Source organism: Maylandia zebra, linkage group LG7 (genome assembly GCF_041146795.1).
Source record: "Maylandia zebra isolate NMK-2024a linkage group LG7, Mzebra_GT3a, whole genome shotgun sequence".
NCBI classification, from domain to species: domain Eukaryota; kingdom Metazoa; phylum Chordata; class Actinopteri; order Cichliformes; family Cichlidae; genus Maylandia; species Maylandia zebra.
In genome coordinates this window covers 64,940,753-64,958,926 of record NC_135173.1, presented here as the reverse complement: position 1 = coordinate 64,958,926, position 18,174 = coordinate 64,940,753, and the positions used below count along the sequence as shown (strand labels likewise).

At 41.4% G+C, this 18,174-nt stretch overlaps 1 protein-coding gene across 1 annotated transcript in view; it reads left to right on the top strand.

The window, feature by feature from the left end:
- Positions 1–523: 523 nt before the first annotated feature.
- Positions 524–18,174, top strand: part of smpd3 (sphingomyelin phosphodiesterase 3) — a 95,909-nt gene continuing 78,258 nt past the window's right edge. The window contains exon 1 of the mRNA XM_004566137.3: positions 524–714. The gene's annotated coding sequence lies outside the window, so the exon portion shown is untranslated. The remainder of the gene's footprint in view (positions 715–18,174) is intronic.

The following is an 18,174-nucleotide window of genomic DNA, read 5'->3' as shown; positions in this document are numbered from 1 at the left end:
GTCTGGCAGTAATCAGGTTTGAGGCACAAAGTCCTTTTACCAGTGCAGACTACATATGCAAAAATACACATGCATAGATTCAACAAATGAAATCTTTCAAAAATTGCTGACTTTATGCCAAAATATGATATAAACATATCTGAATATTGCGGTTGTACCCCATCTTTGCTATTGCAGAATTCTCACATAGATTTTACTTCAGAAACTGTCCAACGTCACCTTGACTGTGATTTGCTCCTGTAATAAAACAAACAATAAAACAACTTTACCTTACTTTATAAGGTAAAGTCTCTATTTTAAAAATACATTTTTTGGAGTAACCCAAAACCCAACTTCACTGTACTTTAATAGATGTTAATTGATCAATAAATCAAACACCTATACCCACTCTCTCTCTCTCTCTCTCTCTCTCTCTCTCTCTGTCTGTCTTTCAGTCGCTAGGGAAGTGGGCGTGGCGTCGTAACCAGGCAGTGACGTCAGCGGGAGCTGTTCAAAGTGGTGTGGTGCTGAAAAGACAACTCTCCCGGCCGCTCAGTCAGGCAGCCAGACGCCCGCCCGCTCGCTCGTTCGCTCGCTCGGCTCTAGGTCGGTTGTTCCGCGGCCAGCAGCTGGTCCGGGGACGCTGGATTTCACCGCCTTGAAGAGCGTTCATTAGCGCTCAGTGCAGGAAGACAGAGAAGGAGGAGAAGCCCATGTGGGAGCGATTTCCAACAAGTAAGTCGGCTCTTTCCTCAGCAGCAGCAGCAGTAGTAGCAGGGACTAATACTTTTATACCGGGGTAGAGATGTTGGTAAATCGCGAGTGATCCTTTTGTAACAGCAGCACGTGTGTGTGTGTGTGTGTGTGTGTGTGTGTGTGTGTGTGTGTGTGTGTGTGTGTGTGTGTGTGTGTGTGTGTGTGTGTGTGTGTGTGTGTGTTCCAGCCGCGCCTAAATCTTAGTCTGTGTGCCTGCCCGGGGTAAAACATTTGACTCACATTTGCATGAACCAATGGTCAGACATGCTCTCGTTCTCTGTCTCACTCTCTCCGTGTGCGTTTGTGCGTGTGTGTGTGCATGTGTGGCTCTCTCACACATGCACATTGTTTTCCTTGCCTGGATGTCTGGGATGAGATGCGGTGCAAGTGAATGGAAAGTCTCCCCCTCGTACTCGCTGTTTCAGTGAGCTACACGACAGGAACAGTAACTCTGATGTTTTCAGCTGGACTTAAACGTGGTGTTCACTTCACTGGCTGACTGTGCTTTTTCATAAAGCTGCCGCCTGATGCAGTGGCTTTGTGGTTTGAGTGGTTTACACCAGCAGGCATCTTACTGGGAGGACTGGTATTTTAGTGGGCAGGCCTGCTGCTGTGTCTTCTGATAGCTGATACAGCATCACAGTGTGGCAGAAAGTGCACCAGACTCTCTGTTAGTGAGGTGTGCGTGTGTGTGTGTGTGTGTGTGTGTGTGTGTGTGTGTGTGTGTGTGTGTGTGTGTGTGTGTGTGTGTGTGTGTGTGTGTGTGTCTTTTCATTCCAGAGTATATGTTTAGGTGTGGCCTGACCGGTCTCCTCTCCTCTCCTCATTTCCTTTTATGGGTTCTTCTTTTTCACCTCCTTCCCTCAGTTTCCTGCCCCTGCTTCTTCCTTCTCCTTCTTTCTTTTTTCCTCTTTATGCCCTCATCAGTCTGATAGCTTGTTTTATCTTCAGTCTTTTGTTTCGTCCTCCTTTCCTCTTCTTTTCTCCAACACTCTTCTCATCATGGATTTTTTCCCTCCCTCTTTTAATATTTCTTCGTCTTGTCTTTTCCATCTGTGATGTCTTAAGTTGTCAGACATTTAATTTCCTCTTCCTCATCAGGTCTCTCTTATCTTCTTTTTATTTCTTTTTTACCTCTCCTTTCCTCCTTCCTCATCCATCTTATCCTTTTCTTGTACGTCCTCTGTCCTCCCCTTTTTGCGCCTCCCCTTCTCCCTCTTTCTTGTAATCTGGTCTTTCTTTTTTCTTCCCACTCTTTTCCACTACATCCTTTCCTATTCATTTCTTCCTTTCATCTCTCACTGTTTTATCATCTCTTAGTGTCTTTTGTTTCCTCCTTCATTTACTTCTTTTGCCTTACTTGTCCTTGCCTACACCCTTTTTGTTCTCTCCTTTCCTTCCTTCACTTTCTCCTCTCCTTTTTTTGTCTCACATGTGTTTCTTTCATTTATCTCATGTTGTTTCCTTTCCTCTTCTCTTTCCCACCTTCCTTCTTTTTTCTTAATCTTTCACTTCCTCTGCAGTATTGCTTTATCGCCTACTTTTATCTTTTGTTTCCTTCTTTTTGTTAAATCAATATCATGCCCTCTTGTACCCCCATTTGGCTCTAATCTCCCCCTTTTGGTTCTCTCCTGTTATTTTACTTTCCTCCCTGCCCTTCTTTCCTTCTCCTCTTTTCTTAGCTTACCCCCACATTGTTTCTTTTTCTCTCCATTTCTTCTCTTCCTTTGCTGTCCTGCAACTTTTCTTGCCACCTCTTCTCTTTTTCTCCCGCTCGACATTTATTCTAGTCTTGCCTTATCTCATCATATTTCCTTTCATCCTCGTCTCTCGCATCTTTTTTCTATAGCTTGGTCTTTCCACTCTTCTCCTCTCCTCTCAGTTTTTTATTGGCATTGCTGATGTGGTGAAAGGGAGTGGAGCCTCCACACATATGCACATCCAAAGTAAAGCAACCGGCAGTCAGCTCTACTGTCTTTTTGATTTTGCTCTCCTTGCAGCATAAACACCATCCAATGTGACAGCAGCCCTGTAGAAGACATCAAAGTCTGAAACCTTTTTTTCCCCATTAGGACTCATTTTCCATCTAATTTGCCCGTTTTCTGTATCTCCTCATTAAAGCTTTAAGATCATTTTTAAAAAGGGCCCAATTTGAAAGTTCAGAAGCTGAGGGGTGCTTATTTTTACTTCCTAAATCAAGATAATGACCCTGATCACGCCACTGTGACATCATCTTTTTATCCAAATTTGGAAAGATCCCTTTAAGGACTTGCCACACTGCATCACTCCCTTTCAATAAACACATGTCGTGTCACAGGAATCACCAAGACCTCATGTTTACAGAAATATAGCCCATTAAAATGTATTTTAAACACTGCTTGCATCACAGATGTGAGGATGTGCTGTGTCCCAAATCTTTATGACTGCTGGGTATCAGGACTTGTGCTTTGCAGCTGCTGGAAAAATGAAATGTAAAGAAACAGATGCTGTGTGAGAAAATCATTTGGTTACAGTAGCTGTTTATTCATCCATCTGTTTTTCTGTCACTCTACTGTACTGCCTGTGCTATGAGGCAGGTTTAACCCTGGGTTTTCATGCTTACAAATGTTGTTCACTTCTTACCAGGGCACATCACCATGGTAACTTATGCTGCAGACCTAACCTGCTTCAGAAAAAAAGAAGCAATCAATTTCCTGGGAAAAAAAGCATCAATGATCTTCAACGATCCCTCTCAGACATCTACAGCCTTGTCTTTCCTTTAGGAATACCCACAAGAAGTATAGATTCTTGGGAACAATTTTATTTCTTGTTCTTTTCTAACATTTGTTGGCCTCAGGCAATTTTAAAGCCACTTCATTGTTCTTAAAGGCTTAAAATAGGAATATATAGTCGTAAAACAGGGCGCCTAAATGTTGCATTTGTTAACTTTATATCAATGCAACAAGTAAAGCTTCTTAACAGCTAGCTGTGCTGACAGGGAGCAGATCCCAGGTATGAATGTCCTGGCTGGCTGTGGCATGTTCAGGTAAACTGCTGATTTTAAGTGGAGACCTGTCGAGGTCTACGTTAAGGATGGATGTGGTTAGATCCTCCTGTATCGTGATGATGGCGTGGTGATACTTATAGGTCTGTTAACTGAAACAGATGCCTTTTCTCTTTGCGTCCAGACTTTAGGATTCGTTTTTTTAGTCTTACTCAAAAGTACTTTGCCGGAAGTCACATTCAAACATTGACACAGCATGATGTTGTGCTATAGCTAGATGCACACACACATACACATTTCTACACTGACTCCAGCAGTGATGCTTTATATTGCGCACTCTGTGTTTAATCTGTACAGTTTCTTCTAACTGTACAGATTGTTGTTTTTGCTCTTCTTCCTGTAGACCTGCACATGTTTGAGGTTCTACATGCAGTGCTGTGAAAAAGCATTTTTTCCGCCTTCCTGCTTTTTTTTGCCCTTTTTTTGTCATTTTTTTAAGTATATGTTTTACATTTGGAGTGGCCAAGTCAAAGTCTGGACTCAAATCAGATTAAGATGCTTTGGCATGACCTTAAAGGCACCATCCATGGTAGAAAACTCTCCAATGTGGCTTTTCGTGCAAAGAAGACTAGGACAAAAATCCTCCACAGCACATGAAAGATTCATTTCCAATTATTGCAAACACTTGATTACAGTTCTTGCTGCCAAGCGGAGCACAAGCAGTTATTAGGGTTAGGGGGGAAATGACCTACATAGCCAGGTAAGTCTGGAAAATGTTCTTTGAATTTTCTGACAATATGAGAGTGCTGTATAATGTATGCTTCTGCATTCATGTGGATGTAAATATAGGTACACAGAAAGCAGTTTAAGCCCTCTCTTTGCATCTCTTTGCATTTAGATCTGTTCTCATAGCCCGCCTCTTTTTGTAGTTCCCCGGTTATCTCAGAATTAGAGTAATCCTGTGCCTTTAGTCAAAACACCATGTCTGCTTTCAGTTCTGTCACATATTTAATGGGGCCCGTGGTTGCCAGCGCAGCAGAAGTCTTCACAATATGCCTGCATCTTTAAACACAATCTCGAGACTAACATCTTCAGTCTGGCTTGCACAACATCTCCGCGTTTGCCAGTTTGATTGCTTAAATCATCACCTTCTGTTTGATATTTAGAAATGAAAACTGTGAGTCATAACCCTCTTTGGTGAGTGCCTGTTATTGTTATTCTTTTCTAATTGTGGTTTTAGATGTGTAATCTTTCAAACAAATGTCCTGATGTCTTTATTAAATTCAGTGGATGCTGAGAGCTTTGATGATTAACATCTCAGAACGAGGCCGGAGGCGTGATCTGCGCTCAGTTTGATGGCCCAATTTGCTGCGTGTTCAAAAATCCCCCGAAAAAGCTAACTAGGACTCCCCCCTCTTCCAGTGGCCTTTCTGTTACTGGCAGAAAATGTGAAGGGAAGTAGTTCAACTAGTCATGGCCCTGGGTGTCCATCAGTCTGGGCTATCTGTTCCTGACAGGCAAAGCAGGTGATTGAGCGGACCCGGCTGGTCAATAGCAGAGGGAGGTGCGGGGGTCTGTCATGGGAGTTCAGAGATACCTGATAGTGCAGGATCCAGTTTCTCTCCCTGCAGGCAGGTACAGAGAGATCATAAATACTCGTTAATAGATGGTGGCATAATATTTGGTTCTCACAGTGAATGGAACAATCCACCTGCTCTAAATTGCCTCAAGGAGGTCAGAGGTCATCTCGGTGAAAAACATGACTAAGATGGATGTTTGTCATTACAGAAGCTAAGACTTGAGCTGATCATCTGCTGCAGCTGGTTGTCAGGCTCTGTTCACTCTTTACTCTGTGAAGTAACCCATGAAGCTCTTTTCTAAACTGGATGGCTTCAGGTCTGCTTATAGAGCAAAATCACTGGCTTTGCATCAGAAGTTAGAGAGGGGGTCTCTGCCGATCCAGAAACTGCTCTAGTGCTCGCCAAACCACGTTTTTATTAATATATAAACTCATCATTAAGGGTATCAAATGTCATCTTTATGGGGGAATCAAGAAGAGATGCCTTGTGAGTGTATCTCTGAACCAGCAGCAGCTTGTTACACGTTCGAAAGCTTCACTTGAGCCCAAACGTGCAAAAAGTTTTGAAGCAGCAACCTTTCAGAATTTAAACACTACACAAGTACACATTGTACATACTGTAATAACCTGACTTGTTACCTCCTTATTCTACTTTATCTACCTTTAACTATTTTTAATGTAAAAATAATTACATTGTAATTTCAAATAGAACACATTGAAATTCTATTTATTTAAAACGTGCAACATTTTATAAAGTGCTGCCAAGTGTTTCTCTCTTGCTCAGAGTAAAAATGTACTAAAATTAAACCTTGCAGTGGCACAAGAGGTAAAAGTCAAACATCTCCATCCTCCTTCCATTGCTCATTAATCTGTTCCCATACTAGATTTATCCCGACTAGCTTTTGCTTTAGAGTTTTTCATTCAGGTCATTTTGGGCTGCCAGATTTGCTGCTTTATTTTTAGCGATGATGCAATTTTTTCCACGCAAGTCCAATTTTTTCATCTTGCCAGGTCAAAAGATGCTGCACATTACGTCTCATGAGCTGAATGCGCCCTGCACAATTATAATCAAAATTGAGATGTAAACGTGATTTTTAGACGTCCTTCCTTTTTGTTTTTAATGTGTTGGGCTGAGACTTCACAGTTCTCATACGTCTGTCGGTTCCCCTGCCTCTACCTGCTACTCTCATATGAGCCTGAATACAGCGTATCCCCACAGCCACTGGTGGCAGATCCAGCAAGCAGCCAAAGTAAACACACAAAGGAAGCCTCGACTGTAGCTTGTACACTTTCCTTCGCTTTCCAAATCTCATTTTAAAACTGGAATCTTTATCTGTCCGTGTGCAGCAGTGAGTGGTCTGCAGCAGAGATTAGAGGCTTGTTGTTGACAGTCAAGTGGAGGCCTGCTGTCTTTTGAATTAGCCACTGAGATCCTTGTAGGACGTGTGATACCTGTGGGCTTATGCTGTTAATTTCAAACCATGAGGATGGAATCGTGGTGTGAAACGTGGCTGCCATGGCTCACTCTTTATTACAGCAGACCTTACTGGCACTGGTAGCACAGTATATTGTATTTTAAAATACAATATATGTTGATGATTTGATCATAAGGTGCAAAAATAAGGTGAGAGGATCAACGTCTTTACATTAGCAGCTCCATTGGAGACTGCTGTTTTTGCAGTATAGCAGGTTTCTTCATTTAGCTTTTGTGTGTTTATTAAACACAGCAATGAATCATAATTTGTCTAAATAAGAGAGAGCGTTTTGGATGCAGTGGTTAGCGTTGCTGCACAGTAGGAAGTGGCTGGGTTCAGATCCACTGGGCCTTTATGTGTGGTGCTTGCATGCTCTCCCTGTGCCTGAGTGGGCTGCAGCACATAATTAAGAAAGACATTCTTAATTAGGATTCAGGGTATTTTTGTTTTTTGGAATAAGTTTAGAATCAACATATTTTTGCCACTTTCGTTGTAGCTTTTCCACTGCTCTGTTCAGCTAACCTATGGTATTCTAGGTTGCGCTAAAAGCATTATCTATTGTTGCGCCTTTAGCACAGCAATCGAACACACACACAGATGCACAAAGACACACATGACTCTGACAAAAGGACTGCGAGCGCTTTTATTTCTGAACGGGACAGAGGAGAATGGAGATATGTTTTACTGGCAGTCTTTTAGCTTGAACATCCAAGCTGAGAGCCTCTTATTTATATATAGGCGCAGAAGTTTCGAGTGTGTGAGTGTCTGAAGGCAGGTGTGACTGGGTACCACATATTTTTCAGCAGACTTGCACCTTATGGTGAGCACGATTAAAAAACCCCTGCCAGGTTTTCAGGTTGCAGACTCTCAGAGGACCATTTTTCACCGCCTGCCAATATACCGCACACATGGATTGGTGATGTGGTGCCTGTGCGCTGCAGCAGATCAGACGGGAAGCCCCTCATTGAAAGCCTGTGGGATTAGCTATTTCACAGGATTGTCACCCTGATCCTCTAATGTTTTGTTAGCTTGGCCTACTTAAAGACCACATCTGGTCAGTGTGATGCTATGCAGGAGTGCTAAAAAAGCTGTTTAACCTATATAACATGAGGTCTATGTGGTCAGGACAAGTTCCAAACAAAGCTACTCTACAGCCACTGTTTACTTCCGTTAGTCCTATGGCCTGTTTTTTTTCTCACAACAACAAAGCAGCTGAATTTTACTTGAATCTTTTTGAACCTGCACAACATCCAGCTAATGCAGTTAAACTAATTCATTATTCATAGCAGGACATAAATAGTAAGTCTGCTGGGTAAATGTGATTGCGAAACTGTGTCAAGCTTGAGGAACGTTTTCCCCTTTTTGTTTTCTGTCTGAAAGTTAGATGAAGAGATTGGCACCGACCTTTGTTACTGTGCAACTGAGTGAACAATTCAGAATACTGAGTTCAAGTCTTGGCATATTAAACTTCTCTGAAGGGTTTTCACAATGATATTCCCCCAACAATGATGTCTTATTTCAGGATTTTCAGGGTTTTTATCGTTAACTTGGTTTCCCTGGGTCTTTTCCCGTGTTGTAGTTTTGTGTCTTATTTTGAAAGAAATATTTCTCCGTTACCATAGCGACAAGAGGGCATTAAGGGGCAGGGAGGCGGATGTTACTCTCAATATTGTTGGCGCATTTCATTTGGACGCTGCTAATAAAGTTACACAATTACACAGTGAATTCATGTTTTTGTCTTTGTCGAATCATCTTATTTGTATTTATCTGCGGCACCTTCTTCTTCTTCATGTGTTAGAACGACACCCTCTGACATTTATTTATTAGTGACAATCTTCTCGCTCTTCTTGTGAAAGTTCAGTTGCTTATGTCCCTCTCCTATTTTCCCTACCAGCTGGCTTGCAGGCCGGGTTGCTGTTGTAGTGGTCCTCCATATCAATTAGCTGCTTCCTCAGCCTCGTCCACAGTTGGACACATCCATACCTGATGGTCCAGGACTGCAGCTAGCGATGGTACTCTGTCTCCTGCTCTGCAGATTCGCTGTTTTAGTGACTCCAAGCAGAATCTGCAGCAGCCAGTGATCTAAATCTAAATGGATGGGAAACACTGGAAAATGCATTAGTGATACTGGATTATGTCTTATCTTTGTATTGTAATGGATCAAAAAACATGTGCCCCTGACCCATGGTACTATAATTAAAATTGATGTGGGAATTTGTTGTGCTTCATATTTCTTGTATCCAATTTTGTAAAGCTATATTTGGTGATGTTAGTCAGTGTTATTGAAACTGTTCCAAAGCTTTATGAGGCAAATATTTACTCTTTAATCCTTATACAGAAGAAAAATACAACTTTTGCTGGAGTTTGTCAAAACTCACTCTGACCTGTTGAATGCAACGAGGAGGTTTGCGGTATTTCAAAGTTCTACCAAATATTTGTTACAGTTTGTGGGGGTTTTTTTTTTTCAGGTGAAAGCTTCAAAATTCAGCCTAAACCTTAAGGCTTTACTTAGATAGATTTGAGGGTCAGGGAGCCTGAACCAGAAGATGTAGGCTGTGTTTAACAGGCACTATTTTATAGTATAGGTAAACTGTATGATTACTGCAGTAATTAGACCCTGCAAAGCTGATTAGAGGCCAGACCATGTATGAACGTTCACTCACCAATCTTTCCTCCACCCTCTCAACTCTCTTCTCTTTCATTTCTGCCCAGACTGATCGGGCTCCATGTTTTCATCCTGCCTTCATGTGGCCTCTTGTATGTCTGCCATCCTCCCGTCTTCTCTGTATCCTCCATCTGTCTATCTCCTTCCCTACATCCATGCTGGCAGGTTTGTATGCCAGCATGCCAGCACGGGTGGGATGTCTGCTAAACTCTACTGCTTTTGGTTATGCACTGTCCAAAAAGGAAAAGGATAATGCTAAAAGGAACCCGGCTTGAAGCCCTGTTCTCGTGATAGTTTAAATTTGGTGTCTCAGAAAATTCATGGTCGCATGCAAGCTTTGAAGCAAAGCCTTCAGTCCATTGTAGCAGGAATCTGAAACAGGAAAGCATCTCTATTACAAAGACACGACATTCTCTTCGTAGAAAATCCCCACTCAGCAAGTTACTTTATTTCAGGATCTACTGTTTATGCAATAATATATGATAATAAGCTTTGGCTTTACAATATCCATCTGGATAGTGGGCGGTTAAGAAATTAAAATGTCACTGTTAGAGAGCTTGGAGATTCAAGAAAAACGAATTGAGTCTGTCAGGTGGCACTTGTTCAGCACACTCCTTTGCTACTTTCATCTTCTGTAATTGCTCAGTGTTGTTTTTTAAAAACACTGTGATCTATACAGATGTTGAGTGGCACAGAGCGTGGCGAACAGCAGTGTTGCCTGACTGCAGGAAGGTCCTGGGTGTCAGTGCATCAGCCGGCTGTGCCTTTTTGTGCAGAATTTGCAGGTTCTGTGTGCCTGCGTGGGTTCACTCCAGGCACTCTAGCATCCTCCAACAGTCCAAATACATGCATGTTAGGTTAACTGGTGATTCTAAATTGACCTTATGTGTGAATGTGAATATGAATGATTGCCTATCAAGACTGGCATCCTGACCAGGTTGCACCCTGCCTCTTACCTAGTGACATCTCTGTATTGGACAAGCAGAAGAAGATGGATGGATGGACGGATGGATGGATGGATGCATGGATGCATGGATGGATGGAATTCAGGATGGTGGCAGATCGTGGAGAATCAGGAGACTCCCCTCACTTCTTGCAATTGCAGGGATTTAGCCTCTTAAAGAAACACCACACCATTGGTGATCATGTAACGTGTGTGGTTAACATGTTTAGAAAACCCTTACTGACAAAATGATGGGACTGCATATAAAATGTAACATCGTTAGCTTTTTAAAGCTTGGCTATTTAGCATGAGGCCAAATCAAAATTGAACCCTAACCTTGCTCCTTCATGGTTTGCCTCAGGCCTGACTGAGTCATCACAGGCAACAACCCCAAACTTACCTTTTTTTTCCCCAAAAGAGTTCAATTTTGATGACCTTTACTTAGACCTCAGAAGGTTAAAACATTAAAATGACTGGAAAGAGACTCCAAGCTTTAACACCAACCAGATTTTTTAGAAACATTCATTTTGTGGTGTTTTCTGGGATTTAGCCACTCTAAAGTACATCAGGCAGGCCAAGACAAATCAAATATTTTTAAGCATCCCAAAATCAAAGACATACTAGATTTTTTAAATATCCACTGAAAAGCTCTGATTACTCTAGAATGCATATCACCGGTGGGTGCTTCGCATGCTGCAGTATAAAAATCATACTTTCAGTGACTCAAGCTGCTGGCACAGAACCATCATACCCGAATCATCTCGCTCAGGTCATCACTGGTTTGTGGCTCTCTTATCTTTCCCTCTTGTTTGAGAAAATAAACATGACAGAGGTCAACAGACGTCCAGCTTGACGGTGGGCGGTAGCTGCAACACAGCTCATCACACTAAACAGGTCATGTGAATATTCGCATTACTTGCATTACACTACCAAGCATTTTAAAAGGCCATCATCACAGCAGATTTGGAGGTCAGGTGGAAATACTGTCAGTGAGAATTTGGGGTAACATGAAGGGTCGCAGAAGAGCGAAAGAGAAAGAACAGACCCAAGATGGGCTGCAGGGACGATGACTTAGCACACACTCGGAGCTCAGATACACATTAACCTCACTTGTGCTCTGTGACACACAAAGGAGATTATATAAATCATCTTGTGCGTCATAAATAGTAGCACACACACACACGGCTCTCGCTTCTCCTCAGCCTGTATTATAAATCGTTCTGTTGTCCTAAGCTGAAATGTAATTGAGGAGCAGAGAGGAAAGGAGGGATGTTACTACAACTACTGGTTGTAGTAACATCCCTCCTTCCTTGTTACCTTGTTACCTTTTAATTTTCTTCCTGTTGCTCCTGTGTATCTTCAGCATTATTTTACACCACACTTCTCTGAATGTTTTGATTGAAACATGACGACTCTTTGATGGATTGCTGAGAATGGAAAGCTCTTTGGAAGATATCCAAAAGGTTTGATCATATTGTCACAGAAAATGTTTGAGCCGTAAATCAACCGTCATTCTCGTTCACTGGTTATGAAAGATTTCCAACATTTGCTGATAAAAAAACAGAGGCAGGATTAAAATACAAGACAGATCAGTGGGGCTGACTGTACAGAAGTAAAATCCACCACAGCAGTGACTGAGTGTCTCACAGGTTGTTGCACATTTTAGGGACTGTAAAAACATTATTACTCGTCGTGTTACCATTTATATTTCATATTTTATTCACGTATTACTTAAAGAAGGGGATTTGATTTGTCTTTATTGACAAATTAAAAGATGTAATGTATTAGTGTAGTGGTTCACACATTTGTTTAGCATGCAAATACATAAAACATCTGCACCTGGTTTGGGAACAGCACCAAGCAGGACAGACGAGATCTGCAAAGAGTGGTGCGCTCAGGAGAACGCATCATTCAATCAGAGCTCCCTGACCTGCTGTCCATCTACACCAAGCGGTGCAAGTCCAAAGCTAGGAAGATTATGATGGACCTCTCCCATCCCAACAATCGACTCTTCTCACTGTTGAGGTCTGGGAAGCGCTTCCGCTCCCTTAAGGCCAAAACAGAGAGAATGAGGAGGAGCTTCTTCCCCCAGGCTATTCGGGCCCTGAACCAGGTGTAGGACTGGACTCTCCCACACACATCACATCACCACACGCACTCTGGTTTTTCTTCATGCACACTTCCTATAATTTATAATCTCTTTCTGCTATTTGCACATTTTTACTGTAAATTTCTAAGTTAAATCTGTAAATTTTGTAATAACCTGTAAATTGTAAATACTGTAAAACCACTGACATTTAATGGTCGGGCATTGCACAGCTACAAGCATTTCACCTCGTGTCATACTGTGTATGGTTGTGTGTGTGACAAATAAAATTTGAATTTGAAATAGACATTGGTTCAATTTCACCCACAGACATAACTCTTCTTTGGTGTCACATCAGGATGGGAATCTGGAATCTGGGCATCTCCCATGGTTTCTTCCTCACAACATGAGGAGGATGTGCATGGATTACTTTTTGTTGAACATCGGTCCCTATAAATTACTATAGTTTCCTATTTACATGAATGGAAACATTCATCTATTGTCTGCTACTTAGTCCAGATGTCCTCCGGGGACACATCAGTTTCAAACGAGATAGATTTGAAATTATCTTGTTGTTGTGAACAGGCTTACAAGACAATGCTATTTAAAAAAATTAAGCTGAATACAACATATATTACAAATAAAAAATGACCAATCAGGGACCAGTCCTGATATTTGTCCATACTTTAACCCTAGAGTGGTTGAGCTATTTTATTAAGCCCCAGGTCACAAGTTCATGTAGGGTGTTGAGTGACCCCAGAGTAACCATCGTTCACCAAGGGGAAAAGGGTATTTCACCAATAGTTGATAAGTAAATGAGCTGGTTCTTATATTGCACTTTTCTATTCCAACTTAGCACACAAAGCTTTATGCAGCATGCCTCGATCACCGATGCTATGCTTTTTCTACCTAAGTGCTTTCTATCTAACATTTACATGTTGATGGATGCATCAGAGAGCAAGTTGGGGCTCAGTAACTTGCCTGCAGACTTGAGCAGCCAGGGAGCAAACCCCCAGCTGTCCAATTAGTAGATGGCTTGCTCTACTTCCTGAGCTACAGGGACCCTTACCTGGTGGTTGCTGGCAGTTGATTCTGAACTATTATTCAATGCTGCAGCATTGAGGATTTGTTGCAGTATCCTATTTGCACCTGAATTCTCTGAGCAGCAGCCAACAACTCTAGTAGCATACTTTTCCCTATAGTGACCAGAGGTTGCCACCGGGTTGCCAACTCATACTGTTTCCTTTATCTGTTTTAAAATGTTTAAATATGCATGCTGCCTGCCTCTGACAGCTACCACCTGTTCTTCCACACAGAGATCTGTACCAATGAGCCAGTATTTAGGGAACTGGGCTACAAATACAAATGCATAAACCTTTTACGCTGACACCAGAGACCATGTGAGGGTACTTTTGGGTCAGGAGGAGGTCGTGGTTTGCAGGTCCAGGTCCAGAAACATGTGATGTGGATGTTTTCTGTATGAATGCAGATCACAATCTGAAAGCGCTGAGCATCATAACAACAAAAACTCAAAGCTAATGCAGAAAAGCCTGCGTGTCTGTTGACTCAGCAGGGAAACAAAAAAACAGAACTATTATTTGAAAGTCACACAGATGGTTATAAAGAGCTTCTTGCATTATATTAATTTTTATGTTTAATTATAGTCAGCCTTTACCCAGGCTTTGGTAAGTGACATTTGGCACTCTGAACTGAACTTCCCAAAAGGTTATAAATAGCATCAGCGTGGTCAAGCGGAGTTTTTTAGGTGAAAGATTGAGGAAAGGGAATGGTTCCTCTTTGTAATCCATCTGAATGAGATTGGCTGGACGGCATTTACTCTGGATTACACTCATTTGGTTGGAATATTTGCATCTCTCTAAAGCAACATTTAGAGTGGACAGCTGTGCAGTGACTAGTGAGTGTGTGTTTTGCGCTGAGGACGGGGTTGGTTGCCTGCCTGCTGCTGTTGGCAGGTCACTGTGAACAGACTGGGTGAACACGGAGAGATTATGTTTCCACCGCTGGTTACCTCTGCTGAGAGGTAGCACAGAGCCGGATTTGGGTTTGGTTCAGTTAATCTTTTAGTCTGAGGTTTATATTTGGAAACCACGTGAGTGTGTGCTGTCAGTCATCCAAGCGGTTAACTGATAAAATCACACCCACATCATTCAGACGTTTAGCTGTGTTGATAGTGCTTTATGTATTCTTAAACACAAGCAATCATGTTAGCTGCAGCTGTGGCTGTGCTGCCGCTCTGTCTGCCCAAGAGGTGCCCCACTGTGCCTAAAGGCCTTAATCTACTTCTTGTGTGAGGTTGGAAAGAGGTGCTTTGGGTGGAGTCAAAGCATGTGGCTTTAGCGATTCATGAAAAAGCGACCACATGCTGATAACAGAGGGAACCAGCTCAAACAAACAAGTGCATGTGAGGCAGCTACGCACAACAGCCTCTCATTACCTGCAGGGACTACAGGCCACATTCTGACCTCGATGAGTGTGTGTGTGATGTCAGAAGGGGTGGGGTGGGGAGAGGAAGAGAGGCAGCCATGTACGGTAATTAGCAAGGACCTGAGGTTAAAGATGACACTGAGGTTGGGTGGGCTGTGGCTCTGTGCTGCATGGTAACCTGATTTTCAACTTCCTCCTAATTCTCCTTCTATTTTCAGCCTTCCATGTGGTAAATTCTAAGAGTTAGTTTGGCTGAGTAGATTCTAAATGCAGCATTAAAGACCATCCAGTGCATCTGGCAGCACCAATTTAGTTGCTGCAAGCAGATTCTGTAGCGGAAGGAGCAGAGACGGACGGGAGCTAGACCTGCTGTCCTCAACCTGCAAGTGGCTGATGCTGGAGAGGTCGCTGTGAACTTAAACTTTACACTTTTCTCAGGCATTAAGAACTTAAAGGAACCAGGGTTCAATAGAAAGTTCATGCCAGATGGTTGTAAAACTTGGATGGGAGTTTTAGCATTTCATAATAATAATTACAAGGAAGTTATAAGAAAAATAAGCTCTGTAAGGGTAAATAAGTCTTTTAAAGCTACTTTTAAATATTTATTTATGTTAGATGGGGGTGAAGATGTTGACAAAGAAGCTGCAGGTTGTTGGGGCTGTCCCAGCACACCGTCTGGCGTTAGCAGCTCCAGCCTTGAAAAAAAACGTTATTATACTAGTCCCATAAAAAGCCTTTCTGTTGGATTTTTAATCATCCAAAGTATATTAGTTGACTAACTGATACCTGTTTAAAAGACTTTTCAATAATATAACCAAGAGGAAATTAAACCATGATCGATTGTCTGAATGTTGCTGAAACTCAACATTGATGATGTCCTTTCAAATATCCTTACATGGTTGTAGCGGGAGTGTGCAGCATTGTTTGTATATTTCTCAAAAGAAAGGTTAGTGTTGAATAGCATGACAAAGGACCAAAGGAGGACTGGGTGCAAATTAGCAGACGGTCACTTTTTTAAACGGTTTGTAAGAAAGGAGAGGTTTATGTTGTCTGCTGAAAGATAGAGGTTATTGTCATCAACAAACAGTGGAATCAAATTAAATTCCCAAATATTTTGTCTGGAGTTGGCAGATAATAAGGGCTGAATGTAACCAGAAGTTCTTTGTGTAAGTACAGAGTTATGAGTCATAAGCTCAAGCTTCAAACGGTTGGTTTGTTTACGATGGGCTTCCAATGGAGAAACAGCTTTCTTAAAGGGAGAGGGAAGGGAGCTTGTTTCAAACAGTTTATGAACTGAGGGGCTGCAACAAGCTTCAGCAAGAGAAATATATCATTTTGTTTAACTATATATCATGCAAAGCTACTCTAGCAGGGTATAAAATAAAAATAATGAACTAGAAATGAACTGAATATGTCCCTTAAATAGCTTTTTCCACTGATTAATTGCTTCCAAATTAAACTATATTTGTCCAACACTGTGGTGCTATAAAACATCAGGCCAATACTGAACCTCACTAGGATTTAAAATAAAAATATAGCTGGATTGGTTTTACTGGTTAAATAGTCAAGGGCAAATTTGGGGCAGAAGACCATGAAAACTCAAAATATTTATGTTACAAACCAGCAGAAGCTGCTAGAGCTACTGAGCTCCATCTCCCAGCCTTGCTCTAAGACAGTACCTAATATCACACATATGTAAACAATCATGCGGGACCAGGAAAAATACAGGGCACCTACCAGTAAATCACCAGCAGAACCAAAAGGATTATATGTTACATAAACTCTGACAATTTCAGCCTTCTATCCAAACCATTGAACTCAAGTCAGCAAAACCAAAACACATGTTAGGCCACAGTAACACATCCATCTTCTCTAAAGCACAAGCCTGAAAGAGCCACAGTTCAAAAACTAAATGCTGTTAAGTGCTGGGATCTCAAAAATGGTCATTTCATACACTCACACAGAAACACACGATATTTAAATGATTTTATTTTCTCTAGTTGACATTTTACATTTTCTACCTTCGCCTCCGAACATAAAGAGGATCATATTTCAAAGCCTCCAGTGATTTATAGTGAGAGCTCCATCCTGACCTGAAGCCAAATAGTAATCTGTCACTCATAATTAAATCAAGCTTTCAATCATTAAACAATGACCCAGGCAGAACAAGTAATAGTACTACGTGTGTGCTTTAGGATACGATGAATTTTAAATGTACTGATGATTTAATGAATCACAGCTTTCTGTTAAAAACTGACTCACAGATTATTCCCATGGTGCAGTGCTCTCATAGCCTACATCTGATATCACCTCTACAAATAAATAAAGCAATAAAGCTTTGAATTACTAAGAAACTCTCACCCAGAGTTCCAGCTGTGAAACACAGAATACTGACCGGTGCTCACAGTGCTGCCACACATACATGACAGAAAATATCGGCAATAGGTCCCTTTAACATTTCCTTTGAAAGCAAGCACCACAAAGCACCACAAGATTCATAACTTAAGATCACTTTATGAGAGCAACAGGGAAATTTGTATTGGAAATAAAGTAAGCACAAAAAATTAAACAGCTTCAGTGCCTGAGCAGCATTGGTACAATGTGGAGTCACACACTCGAAATCAAAACTGCATTTTTTACTGTGTCTGTGTTAGAGGAGTAACTTATTTTAACATTTGTAAAAGAACTGTGCTTTCTTTGTGTAGTATGTACTTATCCAGGTCACAGGTCCATCACAGCGTTAACACGTAGAGACAGGGAACCGTTTACACTCACATTCACACCTACAGCTAATTTAGAAGCACCTCTTAACCTCACATGCTTGCCTTTGGACTGTGGGAGGAAGCCAGAGCATCCATGCAAGCACAGGGAACCGGATTATTGGATTGCTAAGTTTCTGTCTATCATATAGTCCCTTAAAGTGCATTAGAAAGTACATTGAGATTACAATTGTTATGAATGTGTGCTGTGTAAATAAAGCTGACAGAATACTGAACATGTGGATGGTAAAAACAATGCCAGTGGAACACAAAGTGCAATGAATGTCATCTTTCTATTATGCTTATCATGTATTCAAAGTACTTTATGTTTAGTGCTGTGAACAAATATTCATCACCTTCCAGATTTCCTAGTTGTTGTTTTTTTTGTTTGTTTGTTTGTTTTTTGCATATTTGTCACGTTTGAGATCTTGAAACAAATTTTAATACTTGACAAAAAAACCCAAGTGAATAAAAAAATCATGTTTTCATTCATTAAAGTAAAAC